Below are 19253 nucleotides of genomic sequence, written 5' to 3'. Positions count from 1 at the left end.
AGAGGCCTGGGTGACAAGAGATGTGCTCCCCCCTTATTTGCATAAATAGTGACATCCATGTTATTACAGACAATATCACAGAATTAGTCTTTAATACGCAAAGATATCATGGGAAGCTAAAATAAAGTCACGTTGCCAGGAGAAGTAGACAAATACACTCGGACGTCCAGTTAATGAATTGTCACGGTTAATATTTACCTTTGTAGCAATATCAGGTGTCAGTCTTTTTTTTTTTTTAAGTAGACAGTATGAGCTGAATATCTTAGACTACTAATTTTGGTGGATAAGGCATAGTGAGATAAAAGGATGTGGCTGTGAGCGCACACTTTGGTTAAGTGGTGAAGCCAGGATTTAAGAGAATTCTGTAATTCCCTGTGTTTGGCTTTCAACAATACTCTTTTATAAAGGGGACTTGAAAAGTGCACCTACCATAGTAAGGTAAATCCTTGTAGAAATATGTGTACAGTTGTGGCAATATTCCCCCCATCTGGGATGGCGGACTACAAACACCAGAATGCAATTCAGCTGAAGGCAAAAAAAAATAAATGGCCTTTGGGTTTTTTAAAATGTACTTTCAAGACTTAAAGGGTCAAACCAAAAGGTAATGTGTGAAAAGGTTACCTGTTTGTGTTTCAATGTTTGTCAAATTCAGGCTTACCTGATGTGATGAGAATATTACTATCTGCTAAAAATAAACACATTTCGGTGTGTTAAACATGAATATCTGAAATAATGTAGTTCATTGAAAACAGTTTTCTTTGATATATTTTAATTATTGGCCTAGAGGAGGGCATATATTTAGGCAGTTAATTGCCGCTTTGTGTATGCTTTTAGAATAAAAATGACCCTTTGCATACATTTCCTAACATGGAAACACTAAGAACAACTTGTCCCAAACAATAGTCTCTTAAATGAGCTATCACTTGTACGTCTCACGGCCTTTAAAAGCCCTGCTTGATTGAAGAAGGTGATAAGCAGTCATTAAGGGGCCCGCGCGTCTGCCACTGCAAGGGGGTATTGGTCTCTAGAGAGACACTGGGCTGGGAGATGGCACCGTGGCCTACTCGGACAAACAGAAATGCGAGCCTGTGCTGAAAGCAGCACAGCCCCTCTTTAAAACAATGATACTTGGTATAGTCGAGGCAGGCACCTGCGGGGGCCCGCCTTACAGTGGGGCCCTGGGCCACTGCACAGACTGACCATGCCTTAGGTAGGCCCTGCAGCCATCTTCTTAGGCTTCCATATTACCACTAAAGTCTAGAGAAGCGGTTGTTGGTTCATTTACAAAGTGGGAAGGTGTAAAGTTTTAGGGCGAATCGTCCCTTGGGTATTTTTTAGTTGCAATCAAGCATGTTTTTCAGAACACATTTCAGTAAAATTGGCTAACAACCGATCTAGTTCTTCCTTGATTCTGCAGGGCAACACATCAAACAGTCCAACAGATGGCAGGACACCAAGAGCACACAGGAGCATTTTGCAACACACGTTGATGCTGAGTGCCCCTATAGAAAATGCCTGACAACAGTACGTGGCAGTGCTGCACCACTCTCATGCAGACTCTTCCCAAATTGGGTAATGAGGTCTGTCTCCATGTCATGCTGGATGCATCCAAAGAAGGCAAGGAGGCTGGTCTCAACAATGCATGGCATCGTTGCCACAGCAGACACATGTTCATTCTGCCAGTCCAGAAGAAAACACGAGGCCTCTCTTCACAATATACGCCCGTGCGGCCCCCTTCCTCCCTGCTAGAGCCCAAATCAGCCCTCTACACACGTCTGTGCTTCCCCCAGTTGCGCATCTTCTCGCTTTTGCGTTCATAAACGTTATCCTCTCCCCCGGCATACACACATATGCACGCACACGATTTTACATGCACATGCAAACATGGACACACACATGCACAATTTCACACACTCATGCAATCAAACATATGTGTTTTACATGTACCTGTTTTCTGAACCTAAAAGCCTGGCATGGTCCATTAGTGGACACCTGCCATTGTAAAACTTGTGGACTACTTAAACTGTCCTATGGGTGTACAGGCGTCAAGAACCGGCCAGCCCCAGACGAGTCTGTGTGATAAAGCTGGCTGCTTTTAATCAACATTTGACAAATGTGTCTATCTTCTTGTTGGCATAATGCACCTATCTGTACATCAAACAATCAGCTCTAAGACCTTGGAGTGCTCAGAACCACCTCTACCTTGTTTGCCATGTCTGCTGCTGTCGTTCATTCTACTGCTGCCTGTTAGTAGTGCATATCGGGAAACAAAGCTGAGTGTCAACAGCAGGATTAGCCCCCCAGGTTGCTTAAGGTGGGAGTGCTGTGATTTTTTTTTATTATCTGGAGATCCCCTCCCGAAGGCTCTTTAGAGGCAGCAGCTGGTAAAAGTGTCCCAGACTGCCCCACAATGTCCTGATTCTCTTCATTGTGGAGTAGGGGAGGGGGCAATGGCTCCCCCCACCATCCCAGCCATACTCACTGAGTTAAATCCAGGGGCCAACTGACCTGTGGGGATATAGCCTGGCTTCAAGATGGATCAGAAGGCCAAGGACAGAGTTAATTTCATGACAGATGAGCCTGAGACAGGACTGACCCTGCCCTTTCTTTACTGGCCTTTTGTCTTGCTATTCCTTGGCCTAGTGTGGGACCTCAGAATTACGTCCCGCCTAGACCCTAACAAAACAACTTATTGACTCAGATAGGCAAAAGAATCACTCTTAAACCACAAGTTATATGAAAACAAAATGGCTCATTATAGGCCCTTTATTCACTCTCTCGACATACACACATAACATATATTCAATTATACACAAAGCTAGAAAAAGAGCAACACTGTTAATATGGTTGAAGAAGACAACTTCATCTCGGCCACCACAACACTGCTTAGTCCCAGAGCAGGTAGGCAGAGAGATCACTCATACTAACGGGGTCTGGAGCGCAGCGTCCTCCCTCTCAGCTAGACTGCATCACCCGGGGGTCCAGGTCTATCTGCTTTCCCAAGAGGAATACCTCTTCTCTTTATGCGGAGATCCCTGCCCCTCATTGGTTACCTGACTGCCCTCGGCCGAAGAGCAGACAATAAGCACGAGGAGCCAAGAGTGGGAAATTCCAGTTAGAAGTGGAAAAACCCACCTTCTCCTCTTTGCCGTCTTTCCCAGTACCCCTTATCACTGCACCTGCAGAGTGCTCCGACTCTCTTTTTCTAGCTCATCCTTCGGCGGACAATACAACAACTATTCTCCACAGTTAGCTCATCTGACATCAATATGTGACCTTGCCTCCGCTGCATAAATGTGCATCTAGTTACTGAGCCCACAAAACCATAGGCTTTCAATGTGGTAATGAAAGTGAATGTCCAAAATGGCCATGCACCGACGCAATGTTATTTTTTAGCTCATTTTGCACACACGCACTACACCTTTCCACCTTACATTGTGACTGAACAGTCATAAATGTGACTGGCCATAGTCCACCCCTACTGGCCTGTTAGCATTGAGTGACCCTCCCAGGACCATGATCTACTGGCCTTTCAGATTTATGCGTGAGTGATGGCCTCTACATCACTCCTTTCAAACATACAATCTGGCATCTAACTTCTGAAGTCCTATCGGAATTTGAGCCTGACCTGACTGACACTCAGGCCTATAAAGTGGCAGTCAACATCCACTGCCCCAGCCCTCCTGGCCTTTCAGCCGGCAATATAATGGACCAAGTGTGATGAAACGACTGTTGCTCTGTTGGAGCGCAGGACTGAGTAGTCGCTAAACTGCCTACAAAGCTCCACACTACTACTTACCCAGCAGCGATCACAATCAGAAAGGTGAAATTGGCAAACCCCTAAAGGTATACCTCTCACGCCTTGTGTGGTAGTGCAGGCTGAACGCAGGCTATATATTCAGGGGGTGGGGGTGAACTGAAAATAGTAGTAACATAAACAGCAACGGCACAAAGACTCCAAAATAAATTATGTCAGATCAAGGTTTTTTTTTTTTTTAAATATAGGCTTTTACTTAAACAATTAAAATGCAAATAACTAACAAAAAAAGGCAAATAAAATCCAACCCCTGTAAAGAAATACAGAAAATGCATGCAGCTGTAGAATAGCACTCATGGTAGATGAGTAGGGGTGTTCAGGCACTCAACTGGCACAATGTCAATGTTCAAGAAGGTGTCTTGTAAGAAAAAGGCAGAGAGGAGTGTACACCTGAGCCCAAACGTGGCACAGCCCTTGATCTGGTATTTGCCAATAAAAGAGGCGACACAGAGGATGGAGTATGCTGGATGCAAGGTAAGTCCAGCCTTTATTCCAAATACACAAAAGGCTGGGGCGAAACAGGATTAACAGGCATGCTCTCACTCAAGTTCTCCAGGTTTTCCATAGATGACAATAGTTTATGATGTGCTGGTCACCGCTGATGTCATGATGACAAACAACCTGCACAACCTATCTCTAACATTCATTGGTTTGCACTATTAAGTTACATATATTTCATATAAGTGCACTAGTCATGATTGGAGGGTCCCTATGAAATGGCTCCCCCCTGGGGGTCACACACTTCAGATAACGCATGTGCAGCATCACCATTTATATGCTGTAGTGGTTGGCACTAATCTGCGGAGAGCATGGGCCTTCATTGGTTGCCAAGCAGTATGGCCAACATTGGGCATTGACATGGTGTGATAGCAAATGGAGTTTAAAATGGGGGCAGAGAGATCAGTGCACCACTGTTATTTCCAATTAAACAAAAGCTCACATTGTCCCAGTGCCATGTCTGTGAAGTTCCATGGCTGCCTTTGACACTTCTCGAGGCACCTCCTTGCAGGTGCATTGTCTCATTCTTGACGCCCCGTGATTAACGTCTGCTTTGAAACACGTGCTACTGGACCTTGCATTCATTTGGCTTTTAGCTGTCTCTGCTCACCTAGTCCACTAATTGAGGCATCCATCATTGCATAAGCACGGTGTTTTTTACTTGCTCACGTGTGCACCTGAACATCAAAGGCTATCTGCCTTGCACTGCAGCTAATTAAATGTAATGGTCGGATACTCACCAGCTTGTGAGCAGTTTTCTGTCTTTGCCGTTCCAGTGCAAACCTCACTTTTTTCTTCCTGCAACCTTGACATTCCTTTCTGGTGTGCAGCTTTATTATCTGTAGGCTTCTGAGGTTTATTTGCTCCATGACCCATTTGAGGCCTAGTTTGATTTCTAAAGCTTGTTTTGCTGTTCATTTGCAATGTTTAAAGATGGCAATGACTGCGTCACATGTACTCTTCATGGTGACATGTACTGCTGTATTTACTGGGATATAATGCATTTTCTGCCATACATTGACTTTTCCCTATAAATATATGCTTCATCTATCCCTGCATGCATTTTAATATGTTTCAAGCAGTGTAGCGAGTAACTCCCTTTTGTATGCTCGAACCTAGCTCCTCCCTATACTGGTGTCAACACGCGGTGTTCCATTTAATCTAGTTTTAGTTCCTACACTAATGTCATTTAAGGTAACTATTTATTTATTGCAGTTACATATGCATTGCCTATTTAAACAAGATACGTCATGGATTCTACTTAGTGCATGTTTTCTCTTCAACTTTGTTTTTCTGGATTGGAGTAAGGCTGTCTCAACTTGTAACATTTTTCACCTGCTCGGTACTGGTCAGTATAGGGGGCAGAGGTTGATACATGTGTGTTTACCTATGTCCTTACAGTGGGGCTTAAATGTCACTATGCCCCCAAAAGTGGAGAAGTGGGACAGGACCTTTGCACATTACCTTATTTCTTTGTCTTGGGTGCTCAACAGCATTTAGTCATTCTTCTATGCACTTTTCTTCAGTCAAGCCTGTGTCAGTACAGGGTGTGTTGCATTGATCCAGCAGCGAGTTGGGGTTGAGTCAGTGCCGAGATGGGCTCTGTGTTACAACTGAACTCCGGGGTTATTCTTTATGGCATCGTTGGCGGATGCAGCCGAGGTTGAGGCTTTGTACATCCAACATGGCGCCTGTACCGCGAAGGAATGGTGTAGTTCCTTGGACGAGAGATGGGAGCGAAGCCCCTCATCTCTCCCCGGAAACAGTATATGGATCCATGGCGCCCGAGCAACAATGTGTTGCTACTGTCTACAGAAGCTCTGCTCCGTGAGTTATCGTCATTAGCTTGCAAACCTCTTCCGACTTGCTTTCAGCTCGTTATTCTCTCCTTACTTCTGTCAGTATTCACTTATAGGGAAACACCACCCTCCATACCATTTTCCTCCGGCTCTCAGGCATGGATCAGATTTGTATCAGCTCTCAGCACAGTATTTACCGGTCACGTCCCGGCCTCCCTTTCCAAACTCCGCCGCAACTTTACTGGGATTTCTCATTCGAGTCCCCTTCACACACACGCACTGGTAGGAACCTCTTCAGTCAAAACCTACTCCTTCCATCTACCTCTTTTGTCATTCCAAGAATAATCCCTTTTTTCTATTTACTTTCTTCTCGTAATATTGGGCATTCTTCACGGCTACTGGACAACTCCTCCCACTAGCCATACGTGTCCACCCCCAGGTACATTTACATCTCAGCAGAACACTCCGGAAGGTCCCTAAAAGTTATCTGGAGTAACCCATTCCTTTTATTTCCCCAGTGGGCCACACAAATAAACCATTCAAGGAGACTCACCTCGTTACTTACCTGCAAGAACGTCACCACGCAAGACGAGGGAACAGCTGATCCAGTTCATCCTTCAGCGCTCTCAACTAACAGCCAGGTTTTTTTCCCATGAGGGTTTCCCGGGAGCTTTCTTTTGGCGCCTGTGTTTGAAGGCGCCGGGAGAGCGCTTCAGGTGAACTTCTCTAGTCTTTTCCTCTAGTCAAAGACAAGGTAGGAATTGTTTTCTTGTTGTTGTCTGCGGGATTGATTGTGGGGTCCCTCCAGAGGTATAATAAGGAACCCCTAACAAGCTAACAGACAGCAAGCGTTGCAGACATTAAAAATGGAACAACAAATACAACAATTGGTGGCCGCCATGCAGACCCTTTCTGCAGAGGTACAGCAATTAAAACAAGAAAATGCCGCATTGAGACAACAAGCGAGTCATTCTGCTCAGAGCTCGGAAGTTCCCCCAGGGCCACTACCTGGAGGTCGCTTTGACGATAACCCACATTCCGTTAAGGAGCTCTTAGAGTCCTGCACAGTTCAATTAGCCTTTAAGGCCGCATTTTTGCCCACAGATTGAGACAAGGTTGGACACATGATCGCTCAAATGGCCGGGGCTGCCTTAGCTTGGGCTACTCCCTTAGTCACCAACAATAACCCTATTCTTGATTCTTATCCTGCATTTTGTAACAGTGTCCAGAGTATGGTCAGCCGGCAAGAAGCAGTAGTAGCCTCTCAAGAACGACTCCTTGATCTAAAACAGGGGAATCAGGATATACTAGCCTATATTACTACATTTAAAAGGATGGCAGCCGACACTTCTTGGGCTGATGATGCCCTCATTGCCCTGTTTCGGCAGGGTTTTAAGGAAGACCTGAAAGACAAAGTGTCTCGAGTCCCAAGGCCATCTAATCTAACTGAATATATAGCACTAGTCATGCAACTAGACTACAGACTACAGGAAAGAAAGAAACAGGGAAAATAGAAAGGGAAAAAAACTCTAGATCTTATACAGAAGTTGTCTCTTCTCCCAACAAATCGGGTACTACAGAAGAACCTATGCAATTGGGAATTACTAGAGGTCCTCTATCGGCCGAAGAGCGAGCCAGGAGAAGAATCAAGGGTTATGTATGTATTGTGGATCTAACAGTCATACGGTAAAAGAGTGTACGCTGGCCCCTCCAAGAAAGCTGGGAAACGCCAGTGCCCGACCGTGAAGGGGACAACGGCGTCGGGTTCTTCAGCAGCTATTAGTCCCCTCCCAAATATCTCGATTGGACCTTCTACCATCTCGGCAGGAAGTACTATGATCAGTTTGGGTATCACTTTGTCTTGGGTCGTTTGTCTAGTCAATGTTCCGGCATTGATTGACAGCGGTGCCGCCGGCAATTTCATTGATGATGTCTGGGCACAAAACCATAGTATTCCCCGTACCTCCAAGACTATGGCCATCCCAGTGGAAAGCGTTGATGGTAGCCCTCTTACCTCAGGGCCCATTAAAGACCACACCGGATCCCTGAAGATGAGAGTGGCCTCTCATCAGGAATACATTGAATTAGACATCATTAAGACAGCCCATTACCCAGTAATCTTAGGGTTGCCATGGTTAAGACACCACAATCCCTACATAAATTGGATGGCTGGAACCCTTTTTCTTGGTTCGGAACATCATCTAACACCAAATTCCACCCCACAGGATCCTGACCAGGGATTGGGCATCACCAATACGATAGTTAACGAGATATCCTCTTTGCCTACTGAATACCAACAATTCCATTCTATCTTTACTCAGTCTGAGTATTCGTAACTTCCCCCCACATAGGAGGGACGATTGTGCAATCGATCTGGTACCAGATAGTCCTCTTCCTTTTGGAAGGATGTACATTCTATCAGCCAAAGAGGAGGACGTTTTGAAAGATTATCTACACACACATATCAAGAACGGTCTTATCACTGAATCTACCTCCGCAGCAGCGGCTTCTTTATTTTTTATCCCTGTGAACAGAACACTGAGGGAGGGATACCAGCAGCGGCCGCCGAGAAGGAGATCAAAGGAGAACTATAACTTACCGTGCAATGGAAGGAAGAAAGCATGGTTCGCCCTGCATAGCCCAAACGAAGGAGGTAGAACAACAATGTCAGGGACATACACGGTCAGAGGTGGCTGATGGCCACGAGTACTCGGAAGGCAGGGTTATAGAAGACCTGAATAGAAGCCTTCCGGCCGTACCCGCTCCCCTCTACCCGGGAAATAAACTCTCATGCAAGCGGGGTGACATTAATCAGGCCAGATATGCTCCCCAACAGCCGGTGGATTACCATAGAGCGGTTCCGTTCCCAATGCATCGGAAAGCGGCAACAAAGGAAAACGTGGAAGTACCGTATTATGGAGTTCCCCGCCAATGCTCACCTTCCAATTCTCATTGCAGCGGTCCAACGGCCGCGGCAGTGCCGGCTCGCGTGGAAACCGGCGTTCCTCTCAGCTACCCGGGCTTGGTGGACCAGGCAAGGAGGCAGCCTTTGTTATGAGAGGAAGGGGGCGGGGCTTATGGGAACATTGATAGATAACCTGAACAAGACCTCCCTGATTGGTTCACTACACTCCAACCCCTATATAAGGTGGACACCAATGACGGACTGTGTGTGTCTTCTCCATTCCCTTGTAGGAACCTGAGAGAGAAGGAGCTACACCCGAGACGCTGTGGGCCTATGAGGACTAGCTACACCTTCGTGAAGCCTCATCCTTACTATAGAAGAAAGAAGAAAACTTTCTTAGAACCTTTGATTTGAATCAGCAATCTCTGTATCCTGAATAAAGGCCTATTTAGTTCAACAATCCTTGCTGTCATGACTCTCATTTTAAAAATTTGGTGGCAGCGGTGGGATTGGTAGCACACCATGGAGAACATAATTAAAACCCTGGCAGAAGGACAACAGCAACTCCAGCAAATTATACAAGTACAGTCCCACCAGGCACAGACAGACCGCCAAACCATCCCACAAGCCCTCCAGTTGCAGGCAGCCAATTAAGATGCGCTGAAAAAGGTGACAGAGGTGGTGGTAACCAGTAGAGGCAATCCTATGGCTCCTACAGCTGTCTTACAAAAGTTCAAACCTGGTGAGGATCCATGTTATTTCTTCACCAATTTTGAAAGAGTTGCTCGCAACTCCCAATGGCCCATTTAGAAGTGGGGACACTTCATAGCCCCCTTGCTCACTGGCAGTATGCAAGGCGCTTATCAAGTGGCCAGTGCAGCAGGGGACACCGCACATGCTGAAATCAAGAGGTCCATCCTTGAGTGTATGGGCATGAACGAAGAGGCCTACCGGATCAGGCTCAGGGAGACAAAACTGAAAACTGGGGAAACACCCCGCCAATTGTACTATTGAATTCAAGATTTGACCGAAAAATGGCTAAAACCTTCCAGCAGCAGTATTCAAGACATGGTGGACAAAATAAAACTGGAGCAGTTCACAGAAGCTCTACCATCGCCGATGCAATGATGGGTGAGGCAACACCACCGACCGACGCTGGCAGAAGCCATCGACATCGCCTCAGCCTTTCAAAAAGATGGATCAGTCCGAGTACCCACGACTGATCCTTTTCCCCAAAGCACAATCTTGAAGACTCAGGGAACGGTAGAACAAAAGCAGTTACGAGGGGAATCCAAGCCCATGCCATGGCCAACAGTAAGCAGACAACCTCAATGTTTTGATTGTGGGGAATGGGGCCATACAGCGAGGTTCTGTCCAAAAAACCAAGCCTGCTGAGCAATGGAAATGGGTTTTGTGCAAGGAAGAGAGTATCGGAGGAGCCGTGAGCCATACTTCCTAGATGTCCATGTGGATGGAACAACTCGACGGGCTCTTCTGGACAGCGGAAGTGAACAAACAGCAATCAGACCAGAAGTAAGTGGGAAGAAGGTTGGGTGGGAGGTCCCAATACCAATAAAGTGTGTGCGTGGGGACACTAAAGCATACCCTTCTAAAGAAGTTATCATAGACGTAAAGGGAGTAGAATCCAAAATGAAGGTTGCCATTATGCCTAGTCTGCCAACCCCGGTTCTTCTGGGGACCAACCTCCCTTCCTTCCAGGATTGTGTAAAAGAAACCAAATGGTTACAAACAGCCCCCTTTTCACGAACGGATCTAAGACCACCCATCCCAAGGTCTCCCAAGAAAAGTAGAAGCGAAGTAAGAAGGGAGAAGATAAAGTGGTCAGAAGGACAGACATTCACTGGGGTCATAGATGGGTTACCAGATGATAAACACCCTACTTTTTGAGGCGAGCTGGCCACAGATCCTACGCTGAAATCTGCATGGAACCAGGCCATTACTTATCCAGAGAAGAGTACAAGTTATCCATGGTTTAAATCCTCAAAAGGCCTGATATACCGCGTAAACAAAGACAGTGGTAACATGGAGGTAGAACAATTATTGGTACCCCAAGGTTTCAGGACAACTGTCTTGAAGCTTGCCCATGATAAGACAACAGGTGGACATTTGGCAAGGTAAAAAACACAGGAAATGGTGTTAAAAAGGTTCTATTGGCCGGAGTGTTTCGGGATGTGACTAAGTACTGGGAAGAATGTGTTGTTTGCCAGAAAACCAACCCCCGAATACCTCCCAAAGCCCCTTTACAACCCTTGCCCCTGATAAAGGAACCATTTTCCCAAAAAGGGATGGACATAGTGGGACCCTTAGAACCTAACAGCCATGGTTACCAATACATCTTGGTCATTGTAGGCTACGCCACACATTACCCCGAGGCCTTTCCCATGAAAGGAATAAGTGCAACCCAGGTCTGTAATCTGTTGGTCCCATTTTTTTGTTGGTGGGACACCAGCCGAGATACTTACCGACCAAGGAAGAAATTTCATATCAGGAGTGATGCGGAGAGTGTGTCAACAACTGAACATAAGACAGATATGTACAACAATCTACCATCCACAGACAGATGGTCTGGTAGAACGATATAATAAGACAATCAAGCAAATGTTAAAGAAAGTAACTGAACCCATGGGCACTAATTGGCACCGAGCGCTACCCTGGGTACTTATGGTGTTTAGAGACACCCCACAGTCATCCACGGAGTTCCCCCCTTTTGAACCGTTGATCGGGCATAAACCTTGAATTGTGTTGGACATAGCTCGCAGTGAGTGGGAAGAACAAGTGGAAGAAACCCAACCCACAGACTATGTTATCAATCTTCGGGATAACCTAACAAAAATAAGAGAACTGGTTAGGGAAAATCTGAACCGGTCACAGTACATATTACAACCGTAATACCAGAGTACGGTCCTTCCAAAAAGGAGACAAGGTTTTGGTACTGTTACCCACGTCATACAATAAAATATTGGCCTATGGTCCATATACAGTGCTAAAGATACTCGGTCCTGTAAATTACCTAATAGAACAACAAGACAGAAGAGAAAAAACCAAAAACTATCACATCAACCTTCTGAAGGCCTGGAAAGAGTCAAGTCCGGCTCCAAAAGAAGTGAATATGGTGAGTCAAGAGTTACAGAAAATCGAAACGGAACTCTCCGCACTACAGACTGTTCACTGTGGTCCTAACTTGACAGAAGAGGAAAAGAAAGAAATCCTGGAAGTTCTTAAACCTGTTAGTGATGTTTTCTCCTTTTTTCCAGGCAGAACGTCGTTGGTAGAGCATCGGATCGAGACACTACTAAACCAGTTTGTCAGAATAAGACCATATTGTCTTCCCGAAACCAAAAGGGCAGTGGTGCAGGTGGAAGTGGAAGAGATGCTAAAATTGGGGGTTATCGAAAAATCAACAAGTCACTGGTCTTCCCCGATAGTCTTGGTGCCCAAACCGGACGGAACGATTAGGTTTTGTATGGAGTATCGAAAGTTTAATGAGATCTCCACCCACCAGGCTTATCCCATGCCTCGTATAGACGAGTTACTAGAACGACTTGGTGCCCCTCAATATCTGACCACTATAGACCTCACTAAGGGTTATTGGCAGATTCCCTTAAGGAAAGAAGACAAGATTAAAACTGCCTTCTCCACTCCATCAGGATTGTATCAGTTTACGGTCCTGCCTTTTGGGCTTCACGGGGCTCCCGCCACGTTCCAGGCACTGATGAACCAAGTTCTGACTCCACATAGCAACTACTCTTCGGCATACTTAGATGACATTGTAGTATTTAGCAATAGCTGGAAAGAACATCTTGAACATCTTAAAGAATTCATAAAAGAACTAGAGAAAGCCGGCTTGAAAATAAACCCAAAGAAGACGACCATTGGAGCCCAACAAACAAGGTATCTGTGATATCTAGTAGGTGGGGGAAAGATTCAACCACAACTGGACAAAGTCGAAGCCATTCTGAAGCTACCCATGCCCAGCAACCGCAAACAAATCTGTGCTTTTTTGGGCTTTGTGGGTTATTATAGGAGGTTGATACCTATATTTTCCTCAGTTGCAGCCCCGTTGACGGAAGCACTAAAAAGCACCTACAAGAAAGACATCCATTCGGACCAAGACACTCTTAAGGCGTTTAACCATTTAAAAAAATTAAATCTCAGCCCTACCAGTCCTGTTTTGTCCGGACTTCAAAAAAGAATTCTACCTACAACTCGATGCATCAGGTTCCAGGTTAGGAGCAGTGCTCTCACAAGGTGTTGAAGAGGATCTATATCCCATAGCCTTTATTATCTGAAAACTCCTACCCCATGAGGAATCGTATTCAACGGTGGAAAAAGAATGTTTAGCAATCAAATGGGCAATTGAAGCATTGAGATATTATCTCTTAGGCTGATCATTCACTGTGTTCACTGACCATGCGCCACTACAATGGTTGGCCATACAGAAAGATTCCAATCAGCGTGTGCTAAGGTGGTTCCTCACTTTACAAGAATATTACTTCAGAACCGTACATAAACCCGCAGCTTTCCAGGTGGTTCCGGATTACCTTTCCAGGAGTCTTGATCGACCCGAATGGCTCAAGTCTTCGGGGGGGGGGGGTTTGTGAACGGAACACTAAGGGAGGGATACCAGCAGCGCCCGCCGAGAAGGAGTTCAAAGCAGAACAATAACTTACCATGCAATGGAAGGAAGAAAGCATGGTTTGCCCGGCATAGCCCAAACGAAGGAGGTAGAACAACAATGTCAGGGACGTACACGGTCAGAAGTGGCTGATGGCCGCGAGTACTCGGAAGGCGGGGTTGTAGAAGACCTGAATAGAAACCTTCCGGCCTTACCCACTCCCCTCTACCCAGGAAATACACTCTCATGCAAGCGGGGTGACATTAATCAGGCCAGATATGCTCCCCAACAGCCGGTGGATTACCATCGAGCGGTTCTGTTCCCATTGCAGCGGAAAGCCGCAACAGAGGAAAACGTGGAAGTACCGTATTATGGAGTTCCCCGCCAATGCTCACCTTCCAATTCTCATTGCAGCGGTCCAACGGCCGCGGCAGTGCCGGCTCACGTGGAAACCGGCGTTTCTCTCAGCTGCCCGGGCTTGGCGGACCAGGCAAGGAGGCAGCCCTCATTACGAGATGAAGGGGGCGGGGCGGGGCTTATGGGAACATTTATAGACAACCTGAACAAGACCTCCCTGATTGGTTCTCTATACTCCAACACCTATATAAGGTGGGCACAAATGACGGACTGTGTGTGTCTCCTCCATTCCCTTGTAGGAACCCGAGAGAGAAGGAACTACACCCGAGATGCTCTGGGCCTATGAGGACTAGCTACACCTTCATGAAGCCTCATCTTCACTATAGAAGAAAGAAGAAACCTTTCTTAGAACCTTTGATTTGAATCAACAATCTCTGTATCCTGAATAAAGGCCTATTTAGTTCAACAATCCTTGCTGTCAGGACTCTCATTTTACAATCCCCAAGAAAGATACGTCCGAACTCTGTTCTTGCATAGGCTTCCGGGGTCTGAATAAGATCACGATCCCTGACAAATACCCCATGCTACTCATCCCGGATATACTAGAGGCGGTGCAAGGAGCCAAGGTATATACCAAACTGGACTTAAGGAGAGCGTATCATCTGATTCGTATTAAAGCTGGCGATGAGTGGAAAACGGCCTTTCAAACCCCATTTGGTCACTACCAATATAGAGTCATGCCCTTTGGACTAATTAATGCTCCAGCAGTCTTTCAAAGATTCATGGACCACATTTTTGCAGACATAAATCTACACTATGTTATCTTTTTAGATGATGTTTGGTCTTTTCCTCTACCTGGGAAGAACATCGAGCCCATGTTAAAGAAGTCCTGAATCGTCTGCAACAAAACCATCTGTTTTGCAAGCTGGGGAAATGTGAATTCCACAAAACCACCATTTCTTACCTGGGTTACATCCTTTCCCAAAAGGGCATCGCTATGGATCCTGCGAAAATATCTGCAATCACTGAATGGCCTTCTCCACGATCTGTCAAAGACATCCAGAGATTTTTGGGGTTCGCCAATTTTTATAGGCGTTTCATTCCGCACTTCTCATTACTCACTGAACGCTTAACCCATCTCTTGAAGAAAGAAATCCCATTCCTCTGGGCAACCGAGACACAGAAATCATTTGAACAACTAAAAACCCTCTTCATCCAGGCTCCTATTCTAATGGTACCAGATCAACAGCATAGGTTCATTGTAGAGTCAGATGCCTCACAGCATGCTTTGGGGGCAGTTCTACTCCAGCCAGACACCCAAAATATTGAAAGACCAGTTGCCTTTCTCTCCAAGACTCTTTCTCCAGCAGAGGTCAATTACACGGTACTGGAGAAGGAACTCCTAACCATTAAACGGGCCTTCAAAGAGTGGTGTCATCTTCTCCTGGGGGCCCGTTATCCCATAGAGGTCCGAACAGATCACCACAACCTCCGGACATTACAATACGCACAAACATGCAATAGCAGACAAACCAGGTGGGCTCACTTATTTTCACCGTATCGTATAAAATTCACCTTCATTCCAGGAAACACAAATCTGAGGGCCGATGCGTTATCACGAAAAAACCCTTTGGAGAAAGTTCCTTTTAAACCCGAACCCATGTTCCCAAAAGTGGTATTCGTTCCAGTGATACATCATTTCCTACAAACACTGGAGGACAAGTCTAGAGACATCGAAACCCTGGAACCGTACCTTTGTACCACACAGGGATTGACAAGTAGTCGAGGCCTCCTGTTTAAGGGCGAGAAGGTTTACGTCCCCGATACAGAACTCCAGAAGGAGGTATTGAGGCTCTGCCATGACTCACAAGCAGCAGGGCATCGGGTATTCTCTAATACCCTCAAACTGATTCAGAGACATTTCTGGTGGCCATATGTTCGCACCGATGTACGCAACTATATTGCTTCTTGCACGGTATGTCTACAGACCAAATCTCCCCGGATTCCTCCTCTGGGAGAACTAGCAATGGCTCAACTTCCCACCAGACCCTGGCAAATCATTTCTACAGCCTTTATCATTGATTTACCCAGATCCGAAGGCTGTACCACCATCATGGTCACCATAGACACCTTAACAAAGATGGCACACTTTATTCCTTTACCTACTATTCCCTCGGCCGCGCTCATGGCACGGATATTTTTGGAACATATTTTCTCTCTCCATGGTCTCCCCGAAACCATTATATCAGACAGAGGACCACAATATGTCTCGAAATATTGGAAACAACTTTGTAACATCTTGGGGATTTCAAGAGCCCTGAGTTCAGGTTTCCACCCGCAGACCAATGGACAAACGGAGCGGCTAAACCAGACACTAGAAGGTTACCTATGGGGTTATGTCTCCTGTGCCCAGGACAATTGGAAGAGTCAATTACCCTTGGCGGAATTTGCCTATAACAATGCAGCACATTCTACCATCATAGCCAGTCCTTTCTTTTGTACCTATGGGTTTCATCCTACAGTTTTTCCAGTAGCTGCTTCTCCACACGCCAAACTCCCAAACCTAGAAGGGATGATATATATCATTCAACAAGGTCATATCACACCCGGTTTAGCTCTCCAGGAAGCACGCGCAAGAAGCAAAAGACAGGCAGACAAGCATCGTACTCCCGCTCCTCAGTTTCAAATCGGTGAACAGGTATGGTTGGCCAGCAAATTGCTCCCTAGAAGACTCATCCCTTCAAAGTTATCTCCCAAATTCTTTGGCCCATTTCCTATTTTGGCCAAGTATGGACTGGTGGTGTATAAACTGCGGCTCCCTAGGTCATGGAGTCGCATACATCCCACCTTCCTCGTCTCACAATTGAAACCTGATGTGCGGAATCGTTTTCATCAGATCGCGGTTGGGTCACCCCCTCCAGTGATGACTGACACGAGTCCTGAATATGAGATCTCTGGGATATGTGACTCTCGCTACCATCGAGGGGTTCTTCAATACCTTGTGGACTGGAAGGGTTACTCCCCTTCTGAACGTTCATGGGAACCTGCCTAGGCGGTCCACGCGCATCGCTTGGTCCGTTCCTTTCATCAGTTTCACCTAGGGAAACCTGGATTTGCCTCCCTTGGAAGGGGGCATACTGTTACGACTGGACTCCGGGGCGATTCTTTATGGCATCGTTGGAAGATGCAGCCGAGGTTGAGGCTTTGTACATCCAACATGGCGCCTGTACCGCGAAGGAACGGTGTAGTTCCTTCGACGAGAGACGGGAGCGTAGCCCCTATTCTCTCCTCGGAAACAGTATATGGATCCATGGCACACGAGCTACAATGCGTTGCTACTGTCTACAGAAGCTCCGCTCTGTGAGTTATCGTCATTAGCTTGCGAACCCCTTCCCACTTGCTTTCAGCTCGTTATTCTCTCCTTACTTCTGTCTGTATTCACTTATAGGGAAACACCGCCCTCCATACCATTTTCCTCCAGCTCTCAGACGCGGATCAGATTTGCATCAGCTCTCAACACAGTATTTACCGGTCACGTCCTGGCCTCCCTTTCCAAACTCCGCCACTACTTTACCGGGATTTCTCATTCGAGTCCCCTTCACACACACGCACTGGTAGGAACCTCTTCAGTCAAACCTACTCCTTCCATCTACCTCTTTTGTCATTCCAAGAATAATCCCTTTGTTCTATTTACTTTCTCCTCGTAAAATTGGGCATTCTTCACGGCTACCGGACAACTCCTCCCACTAGCCCTACTTGTCCACCCCCCAGGTACATTTACATCTCGGCAGAACACTCCGGAAGGTCCCTAAACGTTATCTGGAGTAACCCTTTCCTTTTATTTCCCCAGTGGGCCACACGAATAAACCATTCAAGGAGACTAACCTCGTTATTTACCTGCAAGAACGTCACCAAGCAAGACGAGGGAACAGCTGATCCAGTTCATCCTTCAGCGCTCTCAACTAACAGCCGGGTTGTCTTCCCCATGAGGGTTTCCCGGGAGCTTTCTTTTGGCGCCTGTGTTTGAAGGCGCCGGGAGAGCGCTTCAGGTGAACTTCTCTAGTCTTCTCTTCTAGTGGAAGACAAGGTAGGAATTGTTTTCTTGTTGTTTGCGGGATTGATTGTGGGTTCCCTCCAGAGGTATAAAAAGGAACCCCCTAACAAGCTACCATTCTCTGTTAATCGAGTAGACCGCAAGGTGATGCAGGATGATAGGTCCTAACGTTTGGAGTTGGTGGTTGAGTAGGGTCGAAAAAATGCTAACGCTGGGTTGAGTAGACATGCAAAATGATGGGCTTCATTACGACTTCGGCTGTAGCCGTGCAGGTAAAACCAGCACGGCTGCCGTAGGAGTCGTTTATTTACCGGCGTCTGGGAATGGGCATTTACCGGGTCATTACGGCCCTGCCAGAATGGTGCTGGTGCAACCGCCATGGTCTGCTCGCGGGTGTCGGTCTGCCCGCCAGGTCAGACCTTCTGGGCAAAAAGGCACCTTGTAGTTTTCCGGTACGGTAACAACGGTTCCAGCAAACTTACCGGTACCCTTGTTACTGTACCGGCAAACTTGTAATGAGACCCAATGACTTCCAGCAGATGGAGTCAGCTGCCTAGTCAGCTTAAGATAATGTGATACTCGAGATGCAGCAAATCAAATGCTTGCACAGCAGTGAACTGGTGCTCAAGTTATAGGGGCAGTGATCTTCACAGGTACAAGATGGTGCTGAGATGACTCATAGAAGCAGGCAAGAAGCTTGAAGTTTGTGGAATGCCAATGCAGCACTGCACTTCCTGTCTTAGCTCAAAGGGCATCAAGCACGATTGAATCCACTCAAAGACAGCTTGAAGACTTTCAACAGGATTCCAGCTGCTCCTGGGCTTCTGGCTTGCTGCGTATGATATGATAACCTGTTTGTATCGCACTCGTACACAAGTGTTTCAGAGCACGACAAGGCAAGGGAGGGGAACAAGGGAGAACAATAAACAGCGATCTTACTAGGCCCAGTGACATTGAGAACGCTCAAGTGCATGGGAGAAGGAAAGAGGAGAAGTGCATGGAAGAAGGGAAAAGTGGAAAGTGCAGAGCAAAGGAGAAACTGATAAACATTAAAATTAAATAAATAAATAATAAAGGCAATGGAGGAAGTGCAGGAGGGTGGCGGGGTGAGCAGGTACCTGGTCCCGGAAGACAGAATGTAGGCCAAGTGCACAGTGCCAAGAGAGAAAGATCAGCAGGGAACAGGA

This window comes from Ambystoma mexicanum, chromosome 14 (genome assembly GCF_040938575.1).
Source record: "Ambystoma mexicanum isolate Mex_15411 chromosome 14, UKY_AmexF1_1, whole genome shotgun sequence".
NCBI classification, from domain to species: Eukaryota; Metazoa; Chordata; class Amphibia; order Caudata; family Ambystomatidae; genus Ambystoma; species Ambystoma mexicanum.
Note: the sequence above shows the minus strand (reverse complement) of the source record.